The sequence below is a fragment of the Anticarsia gemmatalis genome, chromosome 16 (genome assembly GCF_050436995.1).
Source record: "Anticarsia gemmatalis isolate Benzon Research Colony breed Stoneville strain chromosome 16, ilAntGemm2 primary, whole genome shotgun sequence".
Lineage (NCBI taxonomy): Eukaryota > Metazoa > Arthropoda > Insecta > Lepidoptera > Erebidae > Anticarsia > Anticarsia gemmatalis.
Genome location: NC_134760.1, coordinates 3,457,114 through 3,473,933, shown reverse-complemented (window position 1 = coordinate 3,473,933; position 16,820 = coordinate 3,457,114).

The following is a 16,820-nucleotide window of genomic DNA, read 5'->3' as shown; positions in this document are numbered from 1 at the left end:
GTTGCTTATGTCTATGTATAAAGCCATAATCGATATATGTATATAGCATCTTTTTAACTTAGACGCTTACGAGCTGTCAACGTCCGCCAACAGAAGCCGGTCCTGAAAATATCGAGTATTGAGTAAAAATCTTTAAACTTAGGTATGAGTAAAAAATATGTACCAACTCAGCTATGAGTGAGAAGTTTTCTTTGGATACCGTATATATATTTATTCGTAAGATGAGTGTTTAAATACATTTATCATTTCTAAGCTTATTATTTGTAGTATTACTAGTAGTTTTTATTTATTTTTACCATGGATTCTTTATAGTTCTGGTAGAAGTTTGGTCACAAACTGACTATAATCAGTGTATACCACACATTACTTACCCTGTCAAGAATGTATTAGTTTTATTAGCACTCTTTGTCAAGTTACCATGCAAAGTAGTAAATTGTCCCTACAAAAGTTATAACACTCGACAAGATTCCAAATTTTCCTTTTATGGTAGCAACTTTCAGATACTGCATCGCCCATGGCGATATTTGTTACCAACATAAAGAAGGGGTGAACTTATCTAATCCTTTTTATCATGTTCCCTTACTTCTGGCTCTCAAATGCAGACCTTGATAGCATTGTGATGTATTTACTTGCAAAGATTTCCGGAGAAGATTTTCTGATACAATTAATTTAAACAGTTAATAAACTTTTTATAATAGACAATTACTTGGTATTAGAACGTTTCTGAGAATGTATCTTCCAATTTTTTTTTATTCTTAGGTTCCAATTCTATTTGAGGTAAAAGCTGCTACATGACTGAAGGGTTAGGTCTTAGCTATACTTAAATATGCCAGGAGAGGAACATTGCTTCCTTTTACAAACCGCTATAACACTGTCATACATCGAAGACCACTACGCTTCACCAGTTAAATATTTTTCATGATGAAGAAATCAACTGTATAACTCCGATAAGACATTAGTGATTTTAATTTTTTTGATAGTCACTTGCGTGGAATATTGATGTTCACTTCTATTACTTATCACAATTACTCTTATAATACAAACAAGCATAACAATCAAGGCTTTTAAGTATATAGGTCAAAAGAATTCGCCAAACTTTGTAACATTTTCTTCCCAAAGCCGCTCATGTAAGAAACATTGCTCAAATGAAATTTCTTCTCAGAAAAATCATACAAAGCGCCTCAGATCCTGGATTACCGTCGATCCGGGAGGCTTACGAACATGAGTTATGTAAATCACTGCCCAACTTCAGACTGAAACATGCAAATTATCTTGCTGGGTGACAGTTGAGCTACTACGAGCTGCTGCGAGAGTTTTACTGTAGGCAGTGTAGTGTAGTAAACTGATTGTTGATAACTTTAGTCTTAAGTAAAAACTAGTGAGTGATGTTTCTAACAATGTGTACTCGTAGTACGAATATGAGAAACTCAAAATGGATTGGTCGTTTAACTTCTCAATGTGTGAAATAGTCATGATTTAAAAGGATTTACTAATCGCCCTGCTTGACAGCTGCTGTAGATATAAGTATAGATTTGCAACCTAAATCACAGATTCTACGTAGGCGTATGATTATTAGTGTGTATTTTTATGCATGATTTTTAGGTTATCGATAAATAGTCAAAGTTCTTTTCGTTAAAACAAATCTGTTACTTTACCATAAATCTACTATAGTATGATCCGTCGTTTACTTCAATAGGTAAAAACTCGTAGTAAAATCGGTGGTGCTGAATTATTTTCAGTCATGAACCATTGAGTGCTTTGGCGTTAAACGGAGGCCTGACCTTGAGATGCCTTTGTTTAATCAATTTAAGATGAAGATAGTCTCGGTTTGGTTCCTTGTTTATATTTAGTACTTCAAACTGCTATATTTGATATTTAGGCCAAAATTAGGTGGGTGGAAATATCAGACTATTGTGATGTTACAGTACAGTTTAAAGTAATTGGATGTTTAACTACTAGCACGGGTTTGTACTTGCTGTACATAAATAAATAAATAGTAGGAATGTGGATCATCAGAAAAAGTATGCAGGTTTGCGAAAATTTAGGTTTGTTTTTAGATTATGCGGTCATTGTATGAAGAAGCATCTAGTATTCATATTATGTCACCTCGATAGATAGTTATGAGTATTTTTTAATATCACACAATTTTTTTTTACAACAACACACTATTCAGTTGTTATCGGAAACAGTGGCTCAAAATTACAGTAATCAAAATAATAATTCACTACCAATGCAAATAAGACACTATCTAATATTATGCGCACATACTGCAAACTATGTCAAACAATCGCAGTAGACTAGATTTCAAACGTCTTTCATTCTAGCACTGACTACTAGCAGCTACCTACCTAAAAATTCTAACTGTACACCCATACACTTAATTCAATTCAAATTAATTTTCATATAGCACAGACAAAACACTACATTTTCAATTACAAACTTAACATATCATTACAAACGAAATATTTACTCAAATCTAAACCTTATGTCATTGTAATAAGGTTTGGGTAGAAATTCGGGATGGTATTTATGTGTTTTTGTTCACGTATGCTGACAAATGATCTCACAGCGGGACTAGGGTGACCATTAAACACCGTCAAAGAGGCACGTGGGCTGTGTCCCAGGAATTCAGGTAGTGTGCTTGACAGATGGACTGTCCGCGGACCGCATTGTGTGGTCACTGTTGATTTGATACAGTGTGTTGTTTCATTTAGGTTTATTTTAGTTAGAGTATATTTTTAATATCTTAATGATCCATGTAAAATTTTTGCTTGAGATTCTTAATTGTAGTTTTGAATTTCGGATAATGATTTTGCTTCAAAAATATCTTAATATTATCCTGTTTGTTTTAAATTTATAGATATAATCTACGATAACCGTAGTTCCTACAGTCGCACTGCATGTATAAGCGTTTTCGTAGGGCTGAGTTTAATTTCACGATTTATTTATGCTTCAGAATCAAAGATTATATTCTACTACTGCTAATTATGTGTAATACATTATGTCCATCGCAATTAAACAAGATACGCAGATACGCAATTTTGTCGTTAAAGTAGAAATTATAAGCCTCAACAAGTAGTATAAGTGTAGTGTAATATGTTGGAAAACCATTACCGTTTTGCCGAATGGTATATTTGATCGAATATATTCTCATTCAACTTTTACCGTGTTTCATACTTAGTCAATTCCACAGAGTATAGTATCCATATAACTTAACTAGTAATCTATCCAGCCATACATTTTACTAAGTACATATTAAAGAACATGCAAGTAATGGGACACCATGTGAAAGTAATGCATATGGATCACAGTACAAGTGATTAAATAGTTTTAAATTTAATACACGCCGGCAACCGTACGCCACTGACACGCACGCGCCGTAACATTCAACCTGTTTTGGTATTCTTTTGTTGGGTATTTTACTTATGACGTTCTTCTTCTGTGAGTGGACAATATAGAGGCAAAGTTGTAGCTGCTGTCGGCTTTTGGTTTAAGGACTGTTGGTATACCTGAAACAACGATCAAAAATGATAAAATTTAACACTTTCTCACTTTGTAACACATAGTATTCTGTACAGCACATCCCTTTGCCAGCTTTTGACTGCGAGAATTTGTCCCTGTTGATGTTTTTGAAGATTAATCAGCTCTTATAATCAATAGGCCATGTTCAATAGTTTTTTTACTACCAACTAAATAAGGTACAGTCATAATATATAGAGAACTGTCACGTTGACGCAATTACCGGTCTCTTCTTCACATACATACACTTAAATATTAAATAGTATGTAGTTTAAATGATTTCATACGTATTTAAAAAAGAAACAATATTCATTTCTTAGAAGAGACTTTGATAAAATGTTGGAACAAACCGTTTTACCTCTAGTCAACTGTTTTAAAGCTACATTCTGGGCCCTTTACCTAACCAAAACGACACCAAACAGGAGCGACCCAAACACACGAACACAGCCATTTATCAGCGGCGTCACGCCACATTAGGCGTGTCCAAACGAATCATGTAAGATACTGATACCGATACCAGATACCGACTAGATACAAGATCACGTGATAACGCAGCATGCATATTTGTTGTAGATATTTATTAGATACGTGGTATACTTGCATTAGTTTTGTGTTAGTAGTGAGGTATGTGATAAAGGCTATTTATTTTGAATTGTATTGCCCTTGAATCGTAATGATCAGACGCTTTATCTTTTCGGAAAGACAAAGAAGACAGGAACGGAGGTCGCGAAAGTTGCCTTAGATTTGTTGTACGAAGTAACCTGAACACAATACCTATCCCAGTCTCATATCAGAAGGTGAACAGTAATTAACAAGGAGTAGGTAAGTTACCCTACATACCCTTACCCTACCCGTAAGACGTTCTGTTAATAATTTAGAATCTCCATTAAAAAAAAAAACAGTTAAAGATCTTTATGTTGTCGCCAATGGCAACTATGGAAAGAACCTATAAGTATATACAAGACGTAGCCTATTTCTCATGATTAAGCTACATAAGGTAATTTTAGTGCATATAATATTTACTCACACAAAACATTGTCCTAAGTAAGTTCCATAGATACAATATCAGAACAAAAGTTGTAGAATTTTTCAACCATTAAAATATAGAATACAACCTAAAGGAATGAAAGCTTGCAATACTTAACCCATAAACCATTTGCCATACTTTAAGCGTATCACAAACTAAACCGTGTTCAATAAAGTCCAAGCCAAAATCGATCAAAACAAAAAGAAGCTAGTTTCCTGTTTACTCTTAGCAATCTAGTATCTACTGACCATTCATCTTAACTGATCGCTATCTGCCGAGAGGAGGCCCCGAGATTAGCGCGAACATTATTATAATAGACCAGTTATGTTACGCAAACTACTTGATTGTGGTGTACTGGCTTGTGGGAGCTTGGTTTTTATTTGAGGACTTGAAACGGTGAGATTGCTGATAGTACGTGAAAGATAAGTCATATCGGCTGTCTCTTTTGAATTAGGGACATCAATATGACTTACATTTACTCTCATTATATTGCGTCAAGGATCAAGAGAGGTAGGATAGAATCAAAGTGTTTTGTAAACTCTAGAAAACAAGCGTGATGAAGTACTCTTTACATGAAAAGCAAGTAGGACCAATGCAACGGATTATGCTCTGAATCGTACTGCGCAACGATTAATTGTCATTAAACATTACTTGCCCATTTTAAAATTTGTTTCTACAATATTAGGCAAGAATTTACTCTACTGTAATAGTATGCTTTAAGGTTTCTGTCATACTTTTTATATTAACTTTACTTCCAGCATAAACATAAAATGCGATAAGGCGTAAGACATTTTAAAATAGAAGGTGAAATTCAAAATTCAATCAACCTTCATACAGGAACACGCGCGCCTCAAATTGCTTTTAATTATAACCAACAAAATGAACAGCGGAAAATTACCTGTTTCATGAGTTCCTCGAGAACACTGCGTACACTGCATACCCACACGCGTCGCAGGTGTAATGATAATGATAGTTGTAAGGAAGCCGACACTTGCTGTATAGATGTTTACGATGGAACAATATAGTAATCGCATTTCATATAGGACGACGTGATGGCTGGGCCTAGAACGAAGAAAGGAAATGATGTGACAACCTTAGAAGTACATTAACTTTTTATTGCATTTCTCAATGTTATAACGATAAACAATACCATAAGCTGGCACTTACCAAATGATAGGGAATTTTGTAAAATTGGAATAGTGATTAAATTGACGGATTCCGTGGCGAGTGGTTTGGTCGTCGCGAGGTAGTGAGTTCGATTCCCACATGAAACAATTATTTGTTCGACCTACAAGTAAATTTGACACGCAATTGCAAGCTTTAACAAGGCGATTAACTATACGAGTTTGATATTCTGTCTCATAAAAAGCTCGAACTCTTCTTCAATTATTAAAGAATACCATCTCATAACCACTCTTCTGGTTAAGCAAAATGGCAACGCATTGCTTAAGACTCATAATACCACATCCACACGAGATGTTTCTAACATGGCGTGTGTTGCGTAATCTGGCCGATGTCCTGGAGCAAGTAATTCTCACTCTCCTCACTTATAATACACGCTGTATTACAAGACGCGTTACCGTTTTGTGAACCTCCTGTATTCATAGTGAGAACTTTTAGAATTAAATTGTGTAGTTTATTATTTATTATTATTAGCATAATATATTTTTTTGTAAATAAATGTATTTTACTTCGATTAGTAGTTAAGGTTAGTATGTAGAATTGTGTTTTACTGAAGATAAAACTTATTTACATAAATCTATATAATAGTTTATACTTACATATTTTTAGACATCTTATTTTGAAACTCCCGGGTGTACACTAAACTTCGGTCTGACATAATGAAATGTCATACCAATATCAATTAACAGATTTGGATATCGCTAATTATTCATAATCTGTACAAACTCGATCTAAATTCTAAAATACATTTTATTTGTGCTCTGTGATCTCAGAAATTTCTCCTCTTGCAAAATGTATAGTATTTTTAAAAATTAGCCGCGATTTGTTCGATTATATTAACATTACTACAGGATACAAAACTCTAATTGCAAAACAACATACAATTCACCCAATTATAATTTATAGTTTTAATTGTATTACTGTTTTGTCCGATCAAGATTTACTAGTCAATAACCAGCACAATAAGAAACAGGGCAATATATTTATTTAGTTTATTTAGTTGCTATTTAAAATGGCCGCCGGGCAATCTATACACCGATCGGTTTAGGTAGCAGCCACTAGTGCGCTAATGCTGTAATTCATTTTAATAATACATTTTGGGACGCAAATCTTTCGCAGTTATCTTTTTGGGGTGTGAATTGGTCAATTATTATATGATACTGAGCTTTATTCTAGAGGAATTTTAATAAAAATTACAATAAAAAGAATTAGCTTGTTGGTTGTCCATTCATATTATCGGTAGTAGTCTCCATGCCGCAGTAGATAAGAATGTCAGCATCTGTTACCACTGCGCTAGAAGATAGTGAGTTTGGTCCACAGAAAATAAGAGCGTTAAATTCTGCTTCAGATGTGTCCGAGATATGTATGTGTTCTTTACCGCGTCATTCAATTATTGGCTAATAACAGGGGCCATTTTATTCATTTATCAATTTAAGAACCACCTCCTTTTTTCAAGTCGGTTAAAAACTAAGAAATGTAAGTTAAACGTTATAGGCATTTTCTCTTCATGAGTTTTCTCATAGTTTCAATTCAGTCTTATAAGCGGATATCCTTTTGATCTCAGTCATCTTAGCTCTCTATGTAGTAATGAATATTTATATGGGAACATAATTATATTGCACTTTATGAATAGTAAATAGCGTGAGTAATACATGGCTATGATTTTCTTGTTCACGCTTGTTACAAAATCCGGACTACTTATTGAAACCATTCGAAGAGAAATTGCAAAACATTACCTTTTCCTCATACATACGTAAATCACGCTTTTTTCCCATAGGGGTAGTAGAGATCAGAGAACACCAACTTTTCTAATAGTAATTTTTCTCTGACCCGAGAATCAAACCACGTGATAAGGACCACCAATTAACAATTAATCACATAAATTATGTTTCGTCTTGCACTAGTTTGAAATTTAAAAGTACGATTGGACAAGCTCGAATTCAATTTCGAATTCGAATTCGATTCTGTCGGAAGTAAGCCAACAGCTCGACCTAGGAATCGGACCTAACGTTGCGGTCACTTCGCATAAACTCCTTTTTAAACAACAAAGTACCACGATATAATAAACAGGTTCCAATCAGCCTTGAATCCTCACATTAAAGAACAAAAAGCTTCACAATAATCTAGGCTATAGATAGCAACACAATGTCCGCCCGCGGCCGATGTGATCCTATAGTGTTCGATAAACGATAACATCGCACACCTCCTTGTTCGGTCGGTTAAAGGTTACGCCATGCACACCTGGTTTTGTTCATTATTGTACAGTGTTATGTAACTTAACACATTTAACGTTGAGGTAGGTTATCGAGTATTGTAAAGATTTAACTATAATTGTAGTTTTTAATAAGTAAAATGAATAAACTTCTAATAAAAGCAATCAAGGTAAGGGTTGCTTGAAGGTATAAGCAGAGGTGTATGAAATACACGCGCGACCATCAACATTCAGATTCGGTAGATACAGTAGCAGATCGATGCAGCTAGCAAAATGTATAGACACAGGTCTTATGAATTCCAGTATTTATTAGCTTGAACGATATTAAGAAGGCCTTATTAAGCCAATCAGTTACAAACAAAGTATTTATAAAAGAAATGCTTACAAACAAAGCTTCACTAACAGTAGTCGGTACAGCACACGTCGCGTGGTCGCCTCCTTCATTCACGTCACACTTATCAGTAAATGTCACGCCAATCTAATCACGAGACACGACTTAAAAATACATTCAAAAGAAAGATTTATTCAAGTCCCATCGCGCACATGAATTATCTCTAAAACCGTGACTGATTCTGTACATCTAAACACACGGAAGCTTTAAAAACCCGCCATCCAACCATCAATCCGACGCAATTTATTACCCGGCCGAGCGTAGGAGGCAACTAAATATTAAGTGTAACCGACTACCTCTTGAATTTTAAAACTTCCTACCTATAATGGTCAAGATTAAGAGCATTGTTGCCTCGGGAGGCGCATAGAATAAACGCTTATTAGAATTTATACTCGGCTAGTTTACCCGCAGCACGCGTTTGATACAGCGCTCGTTTTTTAGAACACCCCAAGACTATCATCGGTTTTATTAAAGGAGGAAATATGGGAGCGCTTTCTACGTCAGAAGGCTTGTTAGCAGCTCGCTCGAGGCTCCCGAACGGAAAATAGGATAATTCTCTAATGTAATTCGTGCTGTCGACGAGATATCAGCCTCTGGTGACGTCGTATCTATGCTTACGCGCTCTGGTTAATGGTCAGTGCTCTAAATAATAGTCAAGGTTGTTCAGTAGCGAACGGTGTAATAGGTGGGTATCTTAGGGCGGAGTTGGGTACCCGCTCCGTAGTTGCGAAACGCTCGGTGGAATTTGCGCGAGTGGGGGACATGTTTGAACGCACCTTTGCGTTTTAAACACAGCAATTGGTCCGGTATTTGACAGGTTGATATATGCGTAACGGTTGTTCGAATATAACTGATATAACTGAATCAATACAATTCTATCATTAGGCAGTTAATTTAATAGCGATATCGTATTTCTTGTAATTACGTTTGTCTAATGTTTGTCGTTCAAGTGTTAATGTTTGAGTCGGTTGTCGGTTGTTGGTCAACCGTGGAATAGTGCGGTTCATTTGCATATTCGTTTGGTTGCGTGATATTATAGTGTGTAAATCGGTGATTGTCGTTTTTGATTGTGATCTCGTTGACTTACTTGTAAGGACTAACATAATGTTAGTAGCTGAAGGTTATAGGATAATGTTGAGTACATTATAATTTGCTATGTTTGAAGTATTTCTAAACTGTTCTATCAAAATAATCGAATACTAATATTTTTGTTTTAGAGTATGAAAATGATTCAACCAGCAGGAAGGTAGTAAGCAACAGCCCCATTCGCCAATGGAAGTAAACATTTCAGTAACAAGAGGAGTAAGTATGAAAATGGATGAAACAACTTTGAAACCAGGTTCACGGTCAGTTGAATTTTCGAACGAAGTTTTTTTTCACCCATGACTCTTCCACTGCTGCAGCTGGGCAAGGGTCAAAGCGGTCAAAGAGAAAGGGGGGTCAGATCTTGAGTCCACCACGAGGATTAGGGATTTTGCATACCCTCAAGAAATGTGTTAAAGGACTTTTAGTCATGCAAAGTTTAGTCATTCACACATGTCATAACTTCCAAAAGTCATTGGTTTGTTGCCTCAGGGGCTACCTTAAGACTAATAATTTTCTCATATATCTAGTACGATTTTGCGTCAATAGTCAATGGTACAAAAATCAACATTATAATCATGTACGTCTAATTTGCATGTATTTATAAATCTCTTACTGTTGACATACTATTAATAACATGGCGTAATGATTCCGTTTTGTTTAAGGAGAAGACAAATATAGTTCAAAAGATTTTATTTAATTTTATTATGTCCGTCAAATTAGTAAAAAGTGTATCTAAATTTATAATTAAGAAATCTATGTAGTTTCTTCCAAATTAAAGTAGCTGTGTCGGAAAATGTCACTCTAAGCTTCACTGATATTCTAAATTCTGAATATTGTATACCTCAGGCAGTTGCGAACCTTGCACTGAAAGCTATCTACTAAGTTGGTGGACTATAGATAAATTAATAGTCTTAGATAGACACACACTTCACACTAAGCATTACTTACATCGGCTGAATAGCTCCTGTGAGTCAGGAAAAGCGTAAGGTTGGAAGAAGCTGAAGTCACTCAGCTCACTGTTATTGAAGGTTTACACATGACTGATAGAAAATGATAAACATATTGTCGATGGAATACAATAGCTCATACTAAAAAGAGAGCGATTTTTATTAGTATTGTCAGTTCTAAGGTTTCACCGATTTTATAAGCTCCATATTATACAGTTGAAATTGAATCTTTTGATAGAAGTACGATAATTGCAGAATCTATGATAAAACCTAACCTAGAACCTTACTTAAGACTTAGTAAAGAATTGGAGATTGTAGGGAAATCGTAAAGGTAAGCAAATTCAGGTGCAGAAGCTTGTAAAACAAACATAAATAACTCTTACTTTCAATGCAACAGCGCCTTAACTATAACAGCCGGCATGCTTATTACAAATGTACTCATTATGTACGGAATGTCAGACATACGTGTGTTTATACTAACTATGGCTTGCAAGTGTGTCACGACTTACTCGCCACTCTCGGTTTCCTTCACTGTTCGTATTGATTTTTAAGCATTTTGCTAGACCCAATGCTCGACATTGGTCTGTTCCTAGAATGTTAGGCCTTTAGTCCCTCACTGTGGCCAAGTGCGGCTCCAAGACTTTGCATAGGGCTAAACTAAAATGCATTTCAAGATTTGTTTGAAATAATGTTAGAACAAAATGTGACAATTGTTTCTTATACACACATAATTTCGAAAAGTTATTTGTGTGCTGTCTAGGGTTTGAATTTCGAGCCCACAATCACTTGATAAAGTGAATGCTTACCAATGGGGGCTGCTCCTTTTTACCCATTTCGGAAGTTTAGGAAAAAGACAAAAATTCTTACTTCGGTAATTGTTATCATTTATAGTCAGGTGCTGTTTACAAAAACAAACAAAAGCATTGTAACACGACATGACATTCTACAATACCTTCCATCTGAAAGATACAAAGTATGCTTTGCTCTACATATACAGTTTTTCATAGAAATCACACGTAACACTAAATCAAAGTGGTAATGTATCTAAACGCTATGCGGCGTGTACAATTAACGGTGACTGGAAACAGTAATAGTCGAGAAAACACACAATTATCACATGACATCCACTCAAGATTTATTATGGACAGCCTTAGATGAGTTATATTACAGAAGCCTTATAAAAATATGACAACCTATTAGGTACTCGTGAAATATCTGAATCTTGTTGTGATACGACAAGATTCAGCGTGTCTTCTTAATTTTTAAACGAAAACCATGCTTATATCCAGTTTTGACCCCGGGGTATTAGACTATTTCCATACAAAATTTCATGTAATCGGCTCAGAGTTTTCATAAACTTTGACGAGTAAAGACTGGTCTAACTGTACTTTATTTATTATCAGTACAATTTTGTTTTAGGCTTGAAAGTACTTAGCACTTTGCTTAACTTTTATTCCTAAAAGCAATGTATAGATAGTTAAGTATGTGAACTGTATTTGCTTAATATTATTGAAGATCTGATTTTCAGGAATTGATAGATTGATTTTCTTTCAGGCAAATGAACACATCTTCATCTTCCTTACTCTTTTCAACCCAAACGCACGCAAAGGCTGATCGATTATAATCGATTCTATGTCCCCGGGGATGTTCCCTTTGCATACGTTAAAGTGCATTAGAGCAATTTTCTCTAGAACTCGATTTGCAAGCCACAATGACATATTGACAGTGTAGTGTATAACTAGAGTAACCGTTATAGAAAACTCGAGTTTGATGGAATGTGTCATCGAGAGCCTGGGGGCACAATTACAGACGGCTGTCTATCCCACCGTAGATGATTTAAAGCGGCTGATAGTGGCTCAGGGCGGCTTTTTAACATAAACAGTAAACACATGAGACGTTACGTTTAGTTCTGGATAAATTATCATGAAAGATGAACGGGTTAATTTAGCGCGCGATTAGGGTTATATGTATGTACCGCAACGATAGAGAAACTGAAGTAACATGCATGACAGACATATTCACGTAACTGATTTTTACTTTTGGATTCTCTAGTAATCTGAGCTTGATGGACACTAAATATCATTACTTCGTATTTTTTTATTACAACGATGTGTCCCTAGATCTATAAAATAAAACTAAGTACGGTATTAAAAAAAAAAAAATAATATAATCAACTTCACTCACACAAAAAATTGTATTATATTTAAATATCAATCTGTCGGTCTGATACATTTTCTCGGCTAAATTTATAAACCAATTTTTGAGAGATAGTTTAAGGCGTAAGGCTCCAAAATAAAATCCACGTAACATTTTTCATAAAATCAACAAAATATAAATATTTATAATTAATATTGTAGTGAAAATTAACACTTAGATTGTCTACCACCAAATGTTTAAAGAGGTTCGTAAAAGTTATTTCGCGAGTAGAGATAACCTTTCTGATATATAAAATGACAGCAATTGAATAAAAAGACAAAATTTCACCTGATAACCTAACCGGAACAAATTCAGAAGTGGAGAAACTCACCATAAACCACACAATACTAGTAATAGCCACTAAAACTCCTAGTATCCATAAAACGCTTTATATAGAACAACTATGATATACCATTCACTCCCATGATTTATATTACAAGTTTCTAATACCATATAATTTATAGTATGTCACACATATCATATGAAAATTATATTGAAGGCGAAGTTTAATTTACCGGTACAGGAGCCGATCGTATCGGTGCATCGACCAATTACTGGTTGAATCGTTAATGATTTATAGGATAATGATGGGACCCTATTTCCATTCACATACGGGTATCACGTGTTGTGGAATTGGATGTTAGGATTTTCGTAAAGTTACTGGAAAACTTTCGAGGTGTTGTAATATAGGCTATTTTTTGCATCTTGTAGAGTAATTCACCTGCTCTGTATTTTTAAGGTGTTGTCCCACTTTTTGACCAAGTCAACTTTTTCTTTTTCAGAAGTCTTCCGCTGCTGTGCACCTTTCGATGACATCTTGAGCCTTTTAATTTTAGCCTTTTTTCAAATTCAGATACTTCCAGAAGGTCTCCGGTAATGCCTGATATGAGGTGTACAGCGTTCCCGTCTGTAAACAAGCAAACAAAACTTGGAAATTTACCCTCTTATTCATAAACACACTATAAACCTATTGTAGTTAAACAACTATAAAAACAACAGTATGTATAACATGTTTTCTTTTTTTTCATTTCGCTAAGGAGTGAAAGAAACAAAAGTCTTTATAAGCCTTTCATTAAATCATATATTTTAATGAATAAGAGGGTTATAGTTTTGAATATTTCTGAACACTTTAGCTGCAACATAAAATCGAGAAATACTCGGTCGGCACATAACTCGAGTATCGAGTCGTGTGCGGAACTCGGGAGCCATGTGTGTAATTATGAGGTTTGCTTCGAACTAAGAAATATGGCCGCTGCGGTTTTGACGTGTTATTCTGTAATCGTTTCCACTTGAATTATTATTTTTAGTAGTTTTATTTAAACTGGTTTTAGATTGATAGTTAGATGAATAGCTGTCTTATAGATTTTAAACTTTACTATATTTTTTTTCTCTGCCCATAAACTTATGAGCAATTTTACTTGAAATTATACTTGCTTCTGCCCGCGACTTTGTTCGTGCTAAAACATTTTCGGAAAACATTTAGGGATAAAGTATCCGAAGTGTTAATATGAACTATCGGTGAACCAGATTTCATAAAAATCTGTAGGTAATGTAGTATGTATGTTCAATGTTCCTCTTCACAAACTTTCACGTTTGAATAATAATATTAGTCTCATACATTTCATTTTCATATTTAAATGTTTTGCCGCCATTGAAACTAAATAGAAAATAGACCTGTAAATCTTGTTCCTTTTAATTGAAAAAATCCAGTAGCGGCTATTAAATAACACTTAATACATTATCTCTATATCATAGTTCAATAAATCATAATAAAGTGTTTACAATTAATAAAATAAAACGTGAAAAAAATTCAATTCACCATTCAAGTTACCGAGTTTTGCCGGCGGCATTTCGATTCATATCTAACAAAATTGGTATTAATCAGAGAAGATTTTATTTATGGACTATCTTTACTTGTTTATGTTGAGCTTGATTTAATTATTTTTTCGGAAAAATATGCAAAATCAAAAATCTGGATAATTTCTGATGATTTTGTAGATTATGTGGCAAAGATCTTACAAGTTTCCTTTTACTTCCTAATATTTATTCTATTGCTTATTTTAGCAGTGATAGCCGAGTGGTTTAATAAGTTGCGCCCCCCAAGTCAACCAAGTGGTCGAGGGCACCCAAAGCATCACACCAATGATTTATTGAAGTTATGAGTATTAGAAATAACTAGCTGGCCTCAAGGCCTTCTTCAGAAAAGGGACATCAGTGCTTTAAAATGTTATTGTTTGCTTTGGACATGATAACCAAATATGGAGGTGGACTACCTCTTTAGAATATATTATCTTAGAATATATTCGGAGGTAGTCCATCTAGAGCACCCGTTCGAATAACCCCTTTTTTTTGTCAGGAAAATGCTTTACTGCATGTCCCGCTCCAGGGAGGAAGCGGGGGTCTGCCGGGCTCTCCCGCCGACAAGGCGTTCCGGCTTAAATTTTGCATACCGACTAAAAACCTGACGGTGTTCCTTCAACAGTCACCATAAAGTGGCCAGGACGCGGTACCTCCAATTGGATACTCTGCGTCCCAGCCGGTTCGAATAACAACTTGACGAAAAGCACCTAGCCTAGTCAACAAAGGGCACCCATCAATTTACGTATTTGGCAAATGCTATACGAACGTGTGATTTAGACTACCTTCGAATATATTCTAAATCTAGTATTAAAATTGTAAAGTTTTAGCACAGAATAGCCCTCAGTGTTGTGATTGCGGAATCCTGCGCTAGTAATGAGCCGTTTGGCCGTGGTCCATGTTGTGATCTACGATTACGTCCGATCTAGGTCTCGCACACATGACCGAAGGTATTGCTACTACTTACTTACAACATGACTAAATACCCTGCCAGTATTTTACAAGAAAAAAGAGAAGATAAAACCTTCAATATTTTTTAAGAAGAGTAAGAGTATCGAGTATCGAGAGTTTAACATTCTAAATGCACTGCCAAAATAGTTCCTACGTCGTCCGGTAGAGGCGCTGAACCGATTGATTGTCATATAATTTTTTCGATAGCTAGCCGGTTGTCGGTAGCCGATAGTGGTAGAGAATAACTCTACTGTTGATAGATTTTTGTTTTTAAAAAGCAGTTGCTGCCAGCACTTTAACTCTACTTTGACACTGGTAGCACATACACTGATGTTTTACTAGTCATATTGTTTTCAATTGCTTTTAAGAATCGATTAGTATTGCAGTATTAATGAGACAGGCGTTATGACGGCCAGCTATTAATTTACTAGTTTACTTAAATTAATTATTATTATTTACTTGTTTGTTGGTTGAAACAAAGGAATTTAATATTTATGATTGGTTATAAAAGAACAATAAAATTAGTAATACCACAAGAACCTAGACAATATAATCTTTAAAATTAACTTTAATTAATTGCAACAACAGCTAACCAACCGTGACAAAATAATCATGTCTCCGCGCATTTAGTGTTGCATTTCGCAAACGTCTGTATCGAGTTACAAGACTCGAGTTTTTCTTTATCGAATCAATTTACGAATAGTGTTGTAACATGAATGATTCGGATCGATCATCGATTATTCTCTAATGTGACAAATTGTGTATTACAATTGTATTCGATTTGTTACTGAAATGTTTCGATTGGGAAAGATTATTACCATTTCGTTAAAAGATTTAAATGTAGAAGAATAAACATTTAAATCTCTGAAGAAATATTTTTTAGTTACTTTTAAAACTAAGCAACAACTCATCATCACTACATTCGTTCCAACGAGAAAAAAATCTTTTGAAAGCAACTAAAGTAACCCAGATGCAACATTTGTTCATCTTTCTACTGATCTGTTAAAAAACCACTTAAGCTAAAAAATATGATTTAATACACAAAAAAACCTATGTTCACAAATTAAACTACTAGGTGGCATTAAATTTCTTAAATAATTAACAAAGAACATGCATACACGTATGATTGCCAAAGTTACAGTCAGATTGAAAGGGCCAATGAAAAGATCTGACAGGAAAGCCTAGCAATGCCACCTAGACTTTACTACCTATTAGTACAGCACTTACTACACCTACATAAAGTTTTATTTAAGGCTCCCTCATCATCATCATTGGCCTGTGTCCATCTATTGCAGATGCCAAAAATGCGGTCACGGTTGTCACACCCGCATAGGTCTTTTAAGTCTTAAGGCTCCCTACAACGCTTATTTCGCCTCATATTCCAAACACGTACTGCTACAACTACGGCACATTATAGAACAAATTAACGTCAATACGTATCGCTTCTAGCTA